At 43.7% G+C, this 14,478-nt stretch overlaps 1 long non-coding RNA gene across 2 annotated transcripts in view; it reads right to left on the minus strand.

Annotated features, from left to right (window-relative positions):
* LOC103020110 (uncharacterized) overlaps positions 1–13,989 on the minus strand; it is a 21,924-nt gene extending 7,935 nt beyond the window's left edge. The window contains exons 1-4 of one of the 2 annotated variants that reach the window (XR_450488.2): positions 13,874–13,977; positions 12,809–12,929; positions 11,882–12,064; positions 2,654–2,708 (exon numbers count right to left, since the gene is read on the minus strand). This is a non-coding gene — a long non-coding RNA (uncharacterized LOC103020110). Of the gene's footprint in view, positions 1–2,653; positions 2,709–11,881; positions 12,065–12,808; positions 12,930–13,873 lie in introns of both variants that reach the window. The other variant, XR_009006316.1, reaches the window with a different exon arrangement.
* Positions 13,990–14,478: the final 489 nt, after the last annotated feature.

Below are 14,478 nucleotides of genomic sequence, written 5' to 3' on the forward strand. Positions count from 1 at the left end.
TCCCCCATAGGGAAAATTCAGTGTCTTCTCCAGATCTTAACCCAGTTGTTCTGACCACAAATTAAAACACACCCCTTAACGGTGTTCACAGACAAGGGTAACTGTAAAAATTCTGCCCATTAATACCGTTCTTTAGACTGAGGCAAGCTGCTTGCCTGCTATTTCCTTAAGAAGATGAAAATCCCCAATAAATGCCAAGAGTGACAGAAAGTATTGCTTCATTCTGTTTAGAGTCAAGGATAACAAAAAAAGTCAGTTCCCCCCAAATTTTCATTTTCTGATAACTTTAAACACCTTGGCATTTTTAAGATCCAGGTGGTGTTTTATCAGTAATTTAACTTAAGGATTGTTAATCAATACTAAATTTTAAAAGTTCATTTTGTCCTATCAATTGAGTTTATTTTCCATAATCAAAAGAGTCATTTTCTTAGGCTTATTCTAAAAAACTGAATTTCTTTCTAAAACACCATACTGCCTGCCCATCTCTGTCCTGTTAAGGGGCATTTAAAAAACAATTACTATTACATACTTAAGCATATTACAATCATGCAGCAGAATATGCCCATATGTTTTCAAATATTTGAATTAGAGTTTTAGGTTCAATATTTTCTTCTAAGATGGGAGGGTTTTTTGTTTTCATAAAATTGGTTAACAAAAAAGATTGTTACATATAGACACCCAGTAGTTTATCTGGAATTAAGTACATCTTCAGTGAAATAACCCCAGACTGATGAGGCTGCTTGGTAGCAGTGAGACTGTGGAAGGAAAGAGACAGCATTGTCGGTGCAGGTAATTTTCACCCTGAACATGGTGTGTTTGTTTTTAAATTTTTAAATCCTTGTCCTATAGTTGCCAAGACTTCCATCTCTGCTATGGATGTGCATGTGTACAGGGTCTGTGGATTTGAAGCAGCAAAGCACTATGTGCTGCAAATGGCTCTCCAGTCCAGGTTTAGGAAAACCTCGTATGCTTGCAGTTCTGTGATTCAGAGCCTCAGCCAACATGAGCCCCTGCAGACGTCTTCTACTCTGGTGTGGATGGCAGTGTTCCTGGCAGTCCTGTGGGTTAGACAGGACCCCTGGGCACAAGAGCATGGAGTGGGAAATATCCCAACTGTAGTAGTGACAGCCTCGTCCTCCTGGACAAGGGAAGGAGCAAACATCACAGATTTATTTCTTCCACACAAAATCAGTTGGTGAGGTTTTTTACTTCCTTTCATTTTATGAAAACAACATAGAAATTCAATGCAAAATGGGTTTCAAACTAAAATACACAGAAATCAGGAAATACAATTTTCTAAATAGAGTGTAAAATATGTCTCATACACTACACATGCCAGAATTTCCTTGTGGCAGGCAAATTCACTGAAGACAAGATCTGCAGTGTATCACAATGCAGTGTGGAAACCACAAGTGTGACTTCCCTTTCTTTTAATCTTAATTGCAATACTATAGTAAATCTGGTTTCAGATCAGGCAAAGTGTGATCTATATGTAGATCTTTTATATAGTCTATGACTGTCTACGTGCAACCCAGCCTATAAGACTGATTTCTAAAATTAAGGGGAAATTTTAAAAGAAAATCTTTTGACAGTGGCTTTTCTGTTTTCCTCTGGCCATAGATTTGGGGTAGGCTGTTTTCCTACTGTCCTGCCAGTTGTTCCCAAACCTCACTGGGGCCAGGAAATGAACACAAGTTAGGTTTAAGATGCTAAGAGAGACTTTCTGCTTGGGACCAGCCTGAAGACTACATTTCCCACTTTGGAACTAACACCCACACACTCCTGCTGCAGTGAGAGAAGTAGGCATTTGGAGAGAGCAAGAAATTCTGTGGAATATGAGGTGGGGGGTAAGATATACAGAAAAGACGGAGCTTTTCTCCCATTATCCCAAGGGGGAAAAAAGTCAATAACAATACATAATTGTAAAGAGTAAAGAACCAGCCTAAGGTTAATCTGCTAACTGGTCCTGTTCTCAATGCGTAGAGAGAACATCCCCTCCACCTCAACGTCTCATTCTCAATGCCTGACTTGTAGAAAACAGGTCTAAATAGCTCTACACCTATTTTCTAGAGAGCTCAAAGGCTGAAGGCATTGTTTAGATTCAGATGTCCTGCAACTAATGTCAGTCCTTTGCAAAACAGGAGGTTCTCTCTGACTGGAAACAAAATAGAATTGGAAATTCCTGAGCAGGTAGTTGCAACGTCTGGACAGAGATCCTGGAGGAGAAGCTTCCAAATTTTGCCAAGAACTAGGAGTGTCTGCATCTGAAAAAAGGAGGGGGGGGGCAGTGCTCTTGGACTCTAAGTGCGGAGAATACTCATGTGAGTATATGTGTGTGGGTAGGCGAGAGATAGTGGTCAGGGCCTGACTGTAACCTACACAACAGGTGGGATTAGATCACTAAGAACACTTCCTGGGGGGTTTCTGGCAGTTTTGGTAATCTTGAGGTACCTTCTGCATGGCTTTGGAATTTCAAAGGCCAGTACTCTGCCTGCCCTCCATGGTCACCCTTTTCTATGGGAGAAGAGCATATCCCAAGGAGGAAGCCAACTTTTAAAGTACACGAACACAATCCCCATTCCCTGTAGGCCTGAAGAGAAATTCAGCGGGGTAGCACTTTCCTGCTTTCTGAACACATCACGCACCAACTTACCCAGGGCGCTTCAGTGAGGGCAGGCAAATAGTGGGTCAGGGAAAAGAGATACAACCTTAAAACAGAAATAAACAAGTATTAGTCTAGCCTCTCCTCCTTACCCTGGTCCTTCCCTCCCTGCCTCTGCTCTTAAATGGCTCCTTTTCCAAGGAGGAGCAAGGTCTGTTTTCTGATGTAGGGCCCCAGATGCTCTGTTGCTGCAACTTAATTTTGTCATTGCTTCTTTTCAAAGATTATTTGGAATGAATTGTTTCTTTTGTTTACTATCTAACAAACGACCTCTGCTAATCTTATATTTTATCTCTCTAACATATGGAAAAGCTATTTATTCTAGCCAATCACAATAAAGTAAAGAAAACCCCATTTTATGGAAAAGTATATATCACTAGTCTGTTGATCATTAAAGATATGATTACCAGTGAAAACCCTCTGAAGGTGGCACATTTATGCTTCCAGGAACAGATGGGGACACGCATTTTCCTTGCAAATACTTTTGAAATTGCTCTACTGGTAGCAGTATAAAAATGATATACAGATGCCAGGGCCGGCATGGCCAGGATGAGTGCGCCAGATTTACACAGTAAAGCTTTCACACGCAGACTGTCAGTTTTGATTGATCTCTACTATACCTCAGGAACTTGTTGACTAGGTAAGGAAACAGTGCAAATAATTCACTGCAGCAAGTCAGATAATTCACACAACCAATCGGTCTGCTTCACTTTCTGGCTGTGACATATGAGCCTTCCCTACAAGATGCATCATTTTCCAGCTTGAGCAATATTCAATGTCAGGGAAGAAAAGGTATTAAAGCCACACAAAAGGTGGCGGACTATCGCAGGACCGAAGTTGTTTTGGTAATGGAGGCCAGATCCTGCTCTACTCTAAGTCCTACCAGAGCATTCAGGCCCAATTGTCATTATCATATTGATTAAAAAAAAAAAGTTCATCATAGTGCAATTTTAGGTTTAACGCCAACAGATCGGGAAAGAGCAAAGAATTATCCCACAAAAGCACAACATTCTTACCACTGGGACGTTTCCCTGTTCCAGTTCACTGATGGAGTTGATTAAGTTTAAATGAAGCAGACACTGGATAAAAGTAAGGGTATTGACCACTGGGCACCTCGATCCCTGCTTGAAAGGACCTGATACATGCAGAAAAGCAAGATTTGCTAAATGCTCTAATCTTCAATCAAATCTTACATCAGTACAGACAAAGTTTGGTAATGAGAGATTCAATGAAGCATGCGGGAGAAAGAATTAATCCTCTTGGTCTAAACTGGCTTCAACTTTGAAGCTTGCTCCGGAGGAAAGACAGTTATCTAAATGCTAAATAAGAAACTTATTGTACTTTTCATGGCATGCTAATCTTTTGTCTATTTCATCTCTATTATGCGTATGCTCCTAGATTGCAGTTGTCATGGTGATCATATCAATCTACGCTCAGGGGATGGTGGTGAGAAGCCAGGCGCGGACGTGGAGATCACCCCCACGCAATCCACATTTCGTAAAAAACAGAGCAGGAAGAAGTAAGCGGGCACCTGACACCTTCCCGGCTCCTTCTCACCAGGCCTGGCCGCTCCAGTCAAGGGCTAAGAAGCCTTGGGCCTTCCTGTGCCATTCCAGGCGAGGCCCCCTCCCCGAGGCTAGCGGCATTTGGTAATGGGGGGTCAGGCATCCTTCCTACCCCAAACTCCTTTCTCCTTAGAGGTTCCCAGCTTTTAGTCTAGAGGCTCCTCCCCCTCCTCACCACTTCCCCTTCCTCCAAGCGCTGGCATCTGCGTGTGGAGAGGCTGACTGGAGAGGGAAGGCAGAGAGGCAAGGGCTTGGACACTTGTCGGCCCCACCCTGCGGGCAGTGCCTCGCGGCGGGGAGCTGAGTCAGCCGACTCTGAGTGCAGCAGAGGAATGAACACCAGATCGAGAAGAGCGGCCCAAGAAGCCCTGGCGTCGGGAGGAAGCTAGAGGGTCGGTCACCCGAGGCCCTGGCGACCAAAGGTGACTCTGGGCCCTTTATGTGTTTTACAAAAGTTGCCAAATTAAGATGGGATTATAACTGCTCGAGTCCTTGTCAGGGCTGAAAGGTTGGGAGCCTCAAATATGCCCCAGCAGTGTTGATGAAAAGCTTAAAAAGTAATAAAAGGGAGAAAAGAGCCAGGAAAGTAACATGTATAACTCTTATTAAAGAGAAGAGCCACAGAGAGGTTGTGAACTTGAATCACTGTTTGAACTTTAATTTGTTCATTAACAGGATTTGCCCCTCACTGCGAATGTTATTACTTCCTCTGCCGCTCAGCAACAACTCTGGGCATAATGAAAGAGTCTGGCAAAAAGTTAAATGCCTGGTAATTAATTCATTTAATTGAAAAAAGGGGGAAGAGGGAGAGAGAGGTCCCGCTGCAGGAGCACAAGGCAGAGGGTTTGGAGGAGGGGGCAAAGCTGAAATCTGCATGGAGGCCCTCTCCGAGGCCTAATGTCCGCCACCCATGCAGGAGGGGAGACCTGGTCTCTGATGAGGCTCTTTTCAGCAAATTAATGCCAAGAGTACCCTGGAGACCCTCTGCCCAATGCCACCTGTCCCTGGTCTGAACCTCTCCTCGCCGGGGTTTCAGCCAGGAGCTACTTTGGATGGTCTCTTAGGGTAGAATGGACACCAGAAATCCAAAATTAATATATACTAAAAAAATCTTTCATTAAAAAGTAGGGAGATGTCTCTTGCTTTCTCCCCTTCCTTCTCTTGAAACAGGTTTCTCATGCAGTCTTGTTTCCAGGCTGGAGTGAAGAGGAGTGCCAAGAGCCGGATATAACCTGCTTGCTGGCATCTTCATCAGCTTTACAACATCAGGCTTGCTTTCTGCCCCCTCCCACCCCAGCAGATGATTTCAATAAACTCAGGAGATGAGAAATGAAATACACTCCCTGCCTCTGCTCAGAAGCAACAGGACAGTCTGCTTTGCCTCTAACCTCACAGGGCCTGCCTTTCCCTGTGTCACTGAGCTCCTTCCTGTGTTGGTCAACCAGCGCACACAGTCCCCTTACTCATGTACCCTCCTTCTGAGGCAGGCAGAGATAGCCACAATTAACTATTGAGACACCCCAGATACCCCAGAGCTATCAGCACCACGTCGCCCTTACAGCCAAACGACAGAACAGCAAAATTCAGGAAATCAGTAGTAGGTCAGTTATCCTTTCCTACTTAATATGTTTAAGGCCCACGGCTGAACAATAGGCAGTTTCAGTTTCCTCACATTTTAAAAACGGGTGTCCATATAATCAGTGTGACTTTCTTTAGAAATACAATTATCTACCATGTATTCTCCCATTTCAATACTAGGGACAGAAAAAAGAGTGGTGAGGAGAGAATGAGAGACTATAAATGAATTCCCTAGTATCCAAAACCATTTCCTAGGTTTGTGTTTTTAATTAAATCACTTCTAAACCCCAGGGAGAAGACAGTATTTTCTCATCCAAATCACACTGTCACCAAATAAATAAAGTCATCAAATTACCACTTTGCTGGCAACATCCTCCCCATTTGACCCAATGCCACTTGGTACTAACAATCCTAACCTCAAACTCCAAACAACTATAAATGATCTATACCGTGCCTTCCAGAAAACCAGTGATAGGCACACACTCGTGTGCATTAACAGGAAGGGGAAAGGAGTTTTAAAAGAGGCTATTTTATAAGCTGAAGCAAGTTCTAGGGTTTATTTAGCATTAAAATTACTTCCCACCTTTTATAGTCCCTGGATATTGAGTGAGTTCTATTTTCCAAAGTTGTGGATCTATACTAATTTTATTCTGGACAACTGACACTAAATATTAAGGAGTCTACAAACAAAACAAAACATTCCCTCACTCCACACTGCTGAGCCCTAAGCTCCTTTTACAAAAGAAACTTTAAAGAGACCACACCAACCAGGTCTGGTAACCTTGCCACTATCCTAATCTAGACCCTTATCAGTTTACACATGCATGAGTGAGTTTCTTCCTTCCTCCAAAACAGCCTGCCCAGTGCCTTGAGATTAATTTCTCTTAAACCCCGGCTTTACTCAAAAACCTTGATAGCTCTGATAGCCTATAACAGCCCCACCCAGCTCCTTAAACTGGCCTTTAAGCCTCCTCTCCACTCCCCCTGAAGGCACTAACTGGCTGTTTCTGCTTTGTTTTACACTACTAGCCTACACCAGGCAAGACAGCTCTTCAGGAAGACAGCTCCCCCACTGTCCCCTGAAAACACCACATGAATTATCTTCATTTTATTGAACACTTGTGAGGTGCCAGGCACCATGTTAGGCATTACAAACATTACCTCATTTCCCTTCAATTTAATGAGATATGATTATACCCATTTTAGGGCTGTAGAAACTGAGACTAAAGAAATTAAGGTACTTGTCCAACCAAGATCTCACAGCAGAGACAGGATTCTTATGCTTACCTATCTGACTTAAAAACTGGATTACTTTCCATTTGGCATACTCTCACCCCTGCTGTACTGTGTGTTCTAATCACTCCTTCTCCTTGCCATCTGGAATGCCTTCTCAACTCCAGTACACATATCTGAATCCCACCCAGCCTGCAAATCCCAGAGAGAAATTCCCACCTCTATCTTGAAATCTTTCACTACCATCCTAGTCCTTGGCAGACTGCTGAAACCATTCATTATCTGCAGCTCTTACTTGGCACTCCTATTCTCTGCCCTGTACTATTATGTCAGTTTTCATTTAATCAGTCCCTTCCAACCATACAGTAAGCTCCTTGAAGAGGGAAATTCGCCCTATATTTCTTTATATTCCTCGCTCACTCTCCAGAGCCTAATAATAGCTTCCATTTGTTGAGCACCCTCACGCACAACAATCCTAAAAAATAGACACTGTTATTATTGCCATTTTGCAGATAAACTGGGGCTCAGAGGGATTAAGAAACTTGCCCAAGCCACTCAGCAAGTAAGTAGCAGATGTGATATTCAAACACAGACTGTCTGAATCAAATGTCCCTTTCTCCTTAGCCAACACATTGTACTGGCTCAAATACAGTCTGTCTTACACAACGTGAATTTATGAAGTGTCACTGTGTGGAGGATACTCAACAAACCTCTAGAAAATATCCTCTAACCATGACTTAAGACAAGGGCACTGTTTTCCTCTTCAGCAGGATAGCCTCTGAAACTCAACAGAAGAAAGGATGAGTGTATACATCCCAGACCACCCCTTCCATTCTCCCCTCCTCTCTAGGAACCATGCCCCCTGTTGGTGGGAGCCAATAACACCACTGTCTGTATCTGTACTGGTGTTTCTCTGAGATAGAGAGGTGGATTACCCTGCCCCAAGCAGCCTCTACCTTTCAAATACACAGAGGAAAGTAGGGGAAAATGAAAGATACAAGTGTTAATTTTTTTAATGGCCTGCAAGGGCTGGGAGGTCTTGCAGTCTCTGCAGCAAAAATGGGTTGTTGCCGTGGGAAGAATAACAACTGCAAAAAAAAAATGTTCACAGCTGACCAATTAAGCCAATACGTGGAACTCCATCTAGCTTCTTGTTCCAAGACATGTAGGTGGCAATGGGGATTAATAAAATCTCTAAGATAAGAACTTCTGAGAGTACAAGAATCAAGGCCTGGAAGCCTGGCTACTTTTCCCCACATGGAGATTGTGCCTTCAGTGCCAATGCTAAAGACCTGGACCTGATAGTATTAAGCAAGCTAACAGGTTTCTTTATTTCCCACAGGTCTTCAGGAAACGTTAAAAAAAAATTCTTGCAATGGTAACAGGGTACTTCCTATGAATTCGAGAAAGGGAGAATAATGACTATATGATGACTTGTCTCTAGTACCCATGCGAAAACTAGTCTATTCTCCTAAATTCCCAAAGATAGATTTCCATCTTCATTTATATTTTGGTTTAAATATCTGGACAGCTCAAGGGCTACAACCCTTACCTTCACCTACAAAACCCATGTTGTGGCACACAAAAGCTTGCACATGCACAGCACTTAATAAACCAAGTCGTTCCATTTATTTCATCTCAGACAAGGCTCAAAACTACCCCTTGAAGTAAATGTATTATATACATTTTGCCTATGAGAAAACTATGATTTGCTTCAAGTAACACAATTGGTACATGATAAACCTAGTCCCCACTCCTAGTCAAGGATACTTTCCCAGTTCTCAGGGCAATTTCCTGCCACTTCTATATTCTGGATCCACGTGTGAATTCTGTAAATCCAAAACCAGGAACCTTTCTATCTGAAAGAGATGGGCCTCAAGCTATACCAACCAGACTTCTATTATAACTACCTGGCCATACTAAGAGTTCCCCCACCCTAATCCTGAAGCTATAAACACTATATACAAAATTTAATATTTAGATTCAAATTAAGAAATATTTGGATGGTTCTTAAATCTATAGACTATGAGCAGGTGCAATGGTTGGGCTACCCATTCCAAAAGAAAGGCTAACATCACTGCTACTTGTTTTTCCACAATTGTCATTATTTATTGAGGATGTGCTGGGTACCTGACACTGCCTTATACTTGTAACATATAATTGAGGAGCCATTTTATCTGCTAACAGACAAACAGTCTTTTCCCCAGAAAAGACCTGGAATTGGATCTGTCCACCTTGTTCACTGACCTTTTAGTTGGGTATGTAACTCTGATATTCTGGGCCCAGCAGGTCCCCTTCCCTAATTTCTGAGCAATAATCAAACTCATCAAAGCAGACAAAACTCAAAGTTCCAGATCTTATAAATGGGTGAAATAAGGATATTCTTTTTGTCTCAGCTCAAACTTGGTTAATCTCCATATCCAATCTAACTGTGGGGTGAAAGAGAGGAATATATTTGATGATTTGGGACTGTTGCCCTATTTCTTTGTCTGCTAGCTGACCTTCCCTCTGTAAGTGCATCAGCATTTGCAACATTCAGTTTAAGCAGGAAGGCTCTTTCATCTTTGTCCTCTGGCCTTGATCTCTCCTGATCATTATAGCCTGGATCCCTGCTAATCACTAATGATCCTGTGGCCCTCTATATAATACTAAAGGTATTAGACCTGAATTCTTAGAAAAATTGCTACTCAGCTAATTACATTCTTTCTGCTTTTCTTGGTTCTCCATATAGTCTCAGCTGGAGCTGAATTTGAATTATTCCCTCAGATTTTAAATTATTTGCTGGTGGTTTTTGGAAACTATTTCTTTTTTTTTTTAATTTTTTATTTATTATTTATTTATTATGTTTATTTTTGGCTGTGTTGGGTCTTCATTTCTGTGTGAGGGCTTTCTCCAGTTGCGGCGAGTGGAGGCCACTCTTCATCGCGGTGTGCGGGCCTCTCACCGTCGCGGCCTCTCTTGTTGCGGAGCAGAGGCTCCAGACGCTCAGGCTCAGCAGTTGTGGCTCACGGGCCCAGCTGCTCCGCGGCATGTGGGATCTTCCCAGACCAGGGCTCGAATCCGTGTCCCCTGCATTGGCAGGCAGATTCTCAACCACTGCGCCACCAGGGAAGCCCTGGAAACTATTTCTAAACTCTTCTCTTAGATGAATTCAACTAATTATGATTCAAAAGCCCCATGACCTACCTCTTTCCATCTCCCTCTCTCTTTACCTTGAGTGTCTTTCTACCCCATCTCCCATATTCTGGTCTTGAATATCATAAAGAGTTTAAATTCACTGAGGAGGGAGTTTCATAATTCTGTATTTTGCACAGCATATAGCATATTGTTAGCTTACAGCAGTACACAGTAGTTCCATTACATATATACTTTGGGGTCTCTATTCACAACCATCTACTAAAAATGACGAATGTTTTATTCCACAAGTTAGACTTCACCTACAGTTGAAGGATCACTGAGTTTTTTTGACAATGGTGAATGCCTTGCTCACTAAACAGAACACAGGTTAAGTTTGATTTCTTAATTGAGTATGATTCCTTTGTATTTCAAGGAATGTGGAGCACCAAATCTATAGAACTATATATGGCAATCCTGATTTTAGCCCATGACATCTTGGATTTTTCCTACCCAAGCCCATATTCTAGAACTTAACAGCTTTTCTTATCATAGCAGCAAAACTGAACTCTCATAAAATCCAGATCAACCAAATTCTTGACAATATAGTTTTCTGAAGTAAGATGTCTCTATACTGCATACCAATGTAGTAGAGACGTATATGATTGTTAAATTAATAATTCTTTGATAATCAAAGAGACTCTACAAGCTCCAAATGCACACTTTTCTTAAGAGTTTTCCCTTGGCAGCTACTTTTACTCCAATGGTGCTGCCAATGTTCAAACTATTCTTGTGTAATGACTTTAGAACTAGTTTAAAAGCTACTCAAGAAAGACATCTAATAGTCTTTCCAATTGTTTTGACCCCCAAATTACATTACCTGACTTGATCACCCACCTAACTCTTCAGGGCACAGAAGGTCTTTAAAGGAAGATGACTTACTGCCTCCAAGGCTTTTTAACAAGATGTGCTGTGGGTTCTGAAGAGTGCCCAAATGAAGAGCTTCAAAATAGGTTTGAACAATGGCAGCAATGGAAGCATCACTGCAATAAGTGACAGATTTCCAAGATGACTAGTTGGATAGGACACTAAAATGTATGTGTAAGTTCTGATACAGTGGACTATATTAGTTTATAGTCATATCTTGGTTACTTAGTTATGGCCCTACGGCACAATATTAGGGTTAAGGATAAAATTATTCTTAACATCTTCCATTACTGCACTTCACAAAATTTTACACTCTTTAGGTGCATCTTATAGATGTCATACAAAAATGTCTTGATATTCAAGGACCTAGGCATTGTTTAGGATGAAACTACAAATAATTGAGATAAACATCTTGGATGTTTTTCTTTGTTTATCAAGCCAATGAAAATGAATTTTAAACAGGTGTACTTGTAACTACTTGAAATGTGTTTGTCTTCTTGACTTAATTGTAGGCAATTCTTACTTCAGGTTGGGGAAAAAAAGGGGTATGCGGTTTTGACTTTAACTAAAATTATAATGCTTCACTCACATAACAAAAGCCAGTCTAGCACACCATATAAGAAGCAAGACCTTTTAAGGAAAACTTTATATTCTAAAATTATTAAAAGGACATCATAAACCCATTCAATCATGCAGGTCCTTTAAACTTTGCTTTGAAAGTCTTAAGGAGAAAAAAATATGGTACTGTGACTAGGGCATAGGCTGGAGAAAACTTTCTGATTTCTAATTTTTCTTCCCTTACCTTACTACTTGAGAGAAGTCAATACAATTTTCCGTTTGTATAAATGAAAGGTCAGTTTTTAACTCTTTTATAATAATATTCCTTGAGCCAGAAGAAGATATATTTTCCACATTTTAGTTACATTTCAACAATTATGTATTATATGCCTATAGGGCTCATGTTCAATGGCAAAGTGAAGTGGACCTGTAACAGATAATGAATAAATAGTTATTGAATTAATGACTGGAGGAAAAGAAAACCATACCTTGGGTGAACACATGCACAGTTCATGGTAAAACTAACTCCCACGGGATTTGGTCCATGTAAATACAGCTTCTGACTATTACATAATATCAAGCCTAAAGCATCTGCTTAGATTTGGATCACTTTAGATTTCAGAATTCAGTCATTAGGACCCTAGCCATACTTTTGAACCTAATCACTTGTTTCATGTGACTCCTGATATAATCAAAGTCTTTAATACCCATGAGTAAGTAGTAACCATTAAGACCGGAGTTTTACAGAAAATTTACCTGACTTCCATACCTGAGCTAAATGGATCATTTCACACATGCAGTACTTATGCTAAAAGCATAAGGTTTCTCATTTAAGCTAGCAGACGATTATCTTTCACAACAGAGGCATAAACATAACCAGTTACCTCACTTTTCCAATTATTCCAGTTTTAGAAGATGTTTGTTCTCATAAATAGAGCTCTATCACTGGCTTACAAGCACTATTTATTTGGTAGCACATATAACACCTTTGTTCCTTGGTTTATGTGATAGAACAGGACTAAGACAAAACCGTCCTCCCTCCTATGGGGACTTTTGTGAGTACCTTGATAAATACCTACAAAATGATAAATGCTACTACCTCTTTCAGCATTTTGAAAGATGTCAACCAAACACAAAATATTTTTGGTGTGTGAATTAAAATGCCTCTTACTGATGGTCTCAGATGTTTCCTTGTAAGATAGCGTGTCAAGAACTGGCTTATATATTATCCGTCCTCCAGACTGACATCACACTTCATAATAGCTTGGTATGATGACTGCTGTCAAAATCGCCTGCAAGGAAACATCCGTGCCCTAGATTGACATAATTTATTAGCATAACACAAGACTAAAAACCGAAGAACACCATGCGAAGCCTGACTTCAAGCACACGGATAGGGGGGTCTGCTACGTGTGGGCGAAGGGCCTCAATCCTTCTCACGCTCTAACTTAGGAAGAGAATGAAAGTTGCCTGGAAGTCTCGGGGGCGGGGGAGGAAAAGGCCAGACTGGCAAGTGCCCGCGACAGGAGGAGGAAAATACTGTTTTTTCAAAGTCGAATCCCATCCAGGGATAGGTTTCTCTTCTCCGTGACCACCACACGACGGCACACACCTTGCGGGAAATGAAATGCAAGCGAGGGCGCGGCGGCCTCCGAGGCGGCTGGGGAAGCCGACCCAACGGAGCGGGGTCCGGGGCCGGTACGCTCGGAGTGGCCTCGGCCGAGCTCTCCCGCCGGCGTCCCCCGCAGGGCTTTTAGGCCGCGCTCTCGCCGCCTTCCACAGCGCGTAACCCGCCGCCCTGGAGACCCCGGCATCACCTCGCGGCGCCAACCGGCCCGGCCCGCCCTCTCCTCGCCCTCTCCTAGGGGGGGGGGGGCGATGGGCGAGGCTCCCTCAGAGGCTGCGACGCTCCGCACGCGCCCCTCCGCAGTTGCGGCGTGAGAACCAGAGCTACCGGGGCTGCGGGCCCCAACTGCACACAAAGCCCCCGACGGCGCCGCGGCGCCTCCCCGCCTCGCTACTCCCGCTCCCGGAGCTCAGAGAGCGGCGGTCCGCGTTACGGCGTCCGCTCCCGCGGGGAAGTCCCGCTGAGAGGAAGCCTCCAGCGGGAGGTGAGATCCCGCTCACGCGAGCACCCCCGCCCCCGAGCAGGGCCCTCTGCCCGACGGAGACTCTCACTTCAAACGAACAGGCGCTGCCGCCTGCGGGAGGAGGGGAGCGCGTGGGGAATACTCACACTGGGTCTGGCCGCGCCGCGGAGAGACCTCGCCGGGAAGGACGCGCGGGCTCGCGCAGGGGGAGCGGAGCCCCAGCGGGTGGCACCCGCGCCGCCGCCTCGGAAGGGAGGCCTCTACCGTCCGACCGCGGACCTGCAGCCGCCGCGTGCGCGCCGCCGCCGGCCCCGCCCATCGGCCCCGCCCCGCCCCGCCGGCCCCGCCCCCAGGTCCCGCCGGCCCCGCCCCGTCCAGCTCCCCTCCCCGCCCCTCCAGCCTCCTTTCTCCAGCCGGCTCCCTCCCCTCCTCTCTGCCTGCCGGGTGCAATCGGCTCTCTGACCAACGCGAAGGGACGTGGAAATCCTTCCACGAAAATGAGAAATGATATCCTTTTGATGGCTATAATTTATTCCAAATCGTCCCTGGACTGAAACGATCAATTAGCAGCCCGAAACGCACTGTGAAGTAAATTGTCACACCCTCTATTACAGGATGGTTATCATATATTTATAAGGTGTGTTTTCTGCAATCAGAACCAACAGCGTGTTGAGCGATCAGTCATACACGCGCTTCTTCAAAAAGAAAGGGAAAGAAGCTCCAGCACGGGGGTGGGGAGCGGGGAACGTCC

The sequence above is a fragment of the Balaenoptera acutorostrata genome, chromosome 1, assembly GCF_949987535.1.
Source record: "Balaenoptera acutorostrata chromosome 1, mBalAcu1.1, whole genome shotgun sequence".
In the NCBI taxonomy this organism is placed as follows: Eukaryota; Metazoa; Chordata; class Mammalia; order Artiodactyla; family Balaenopteridae; genus Balaenoptera; species Balaenoptera acutorostrata.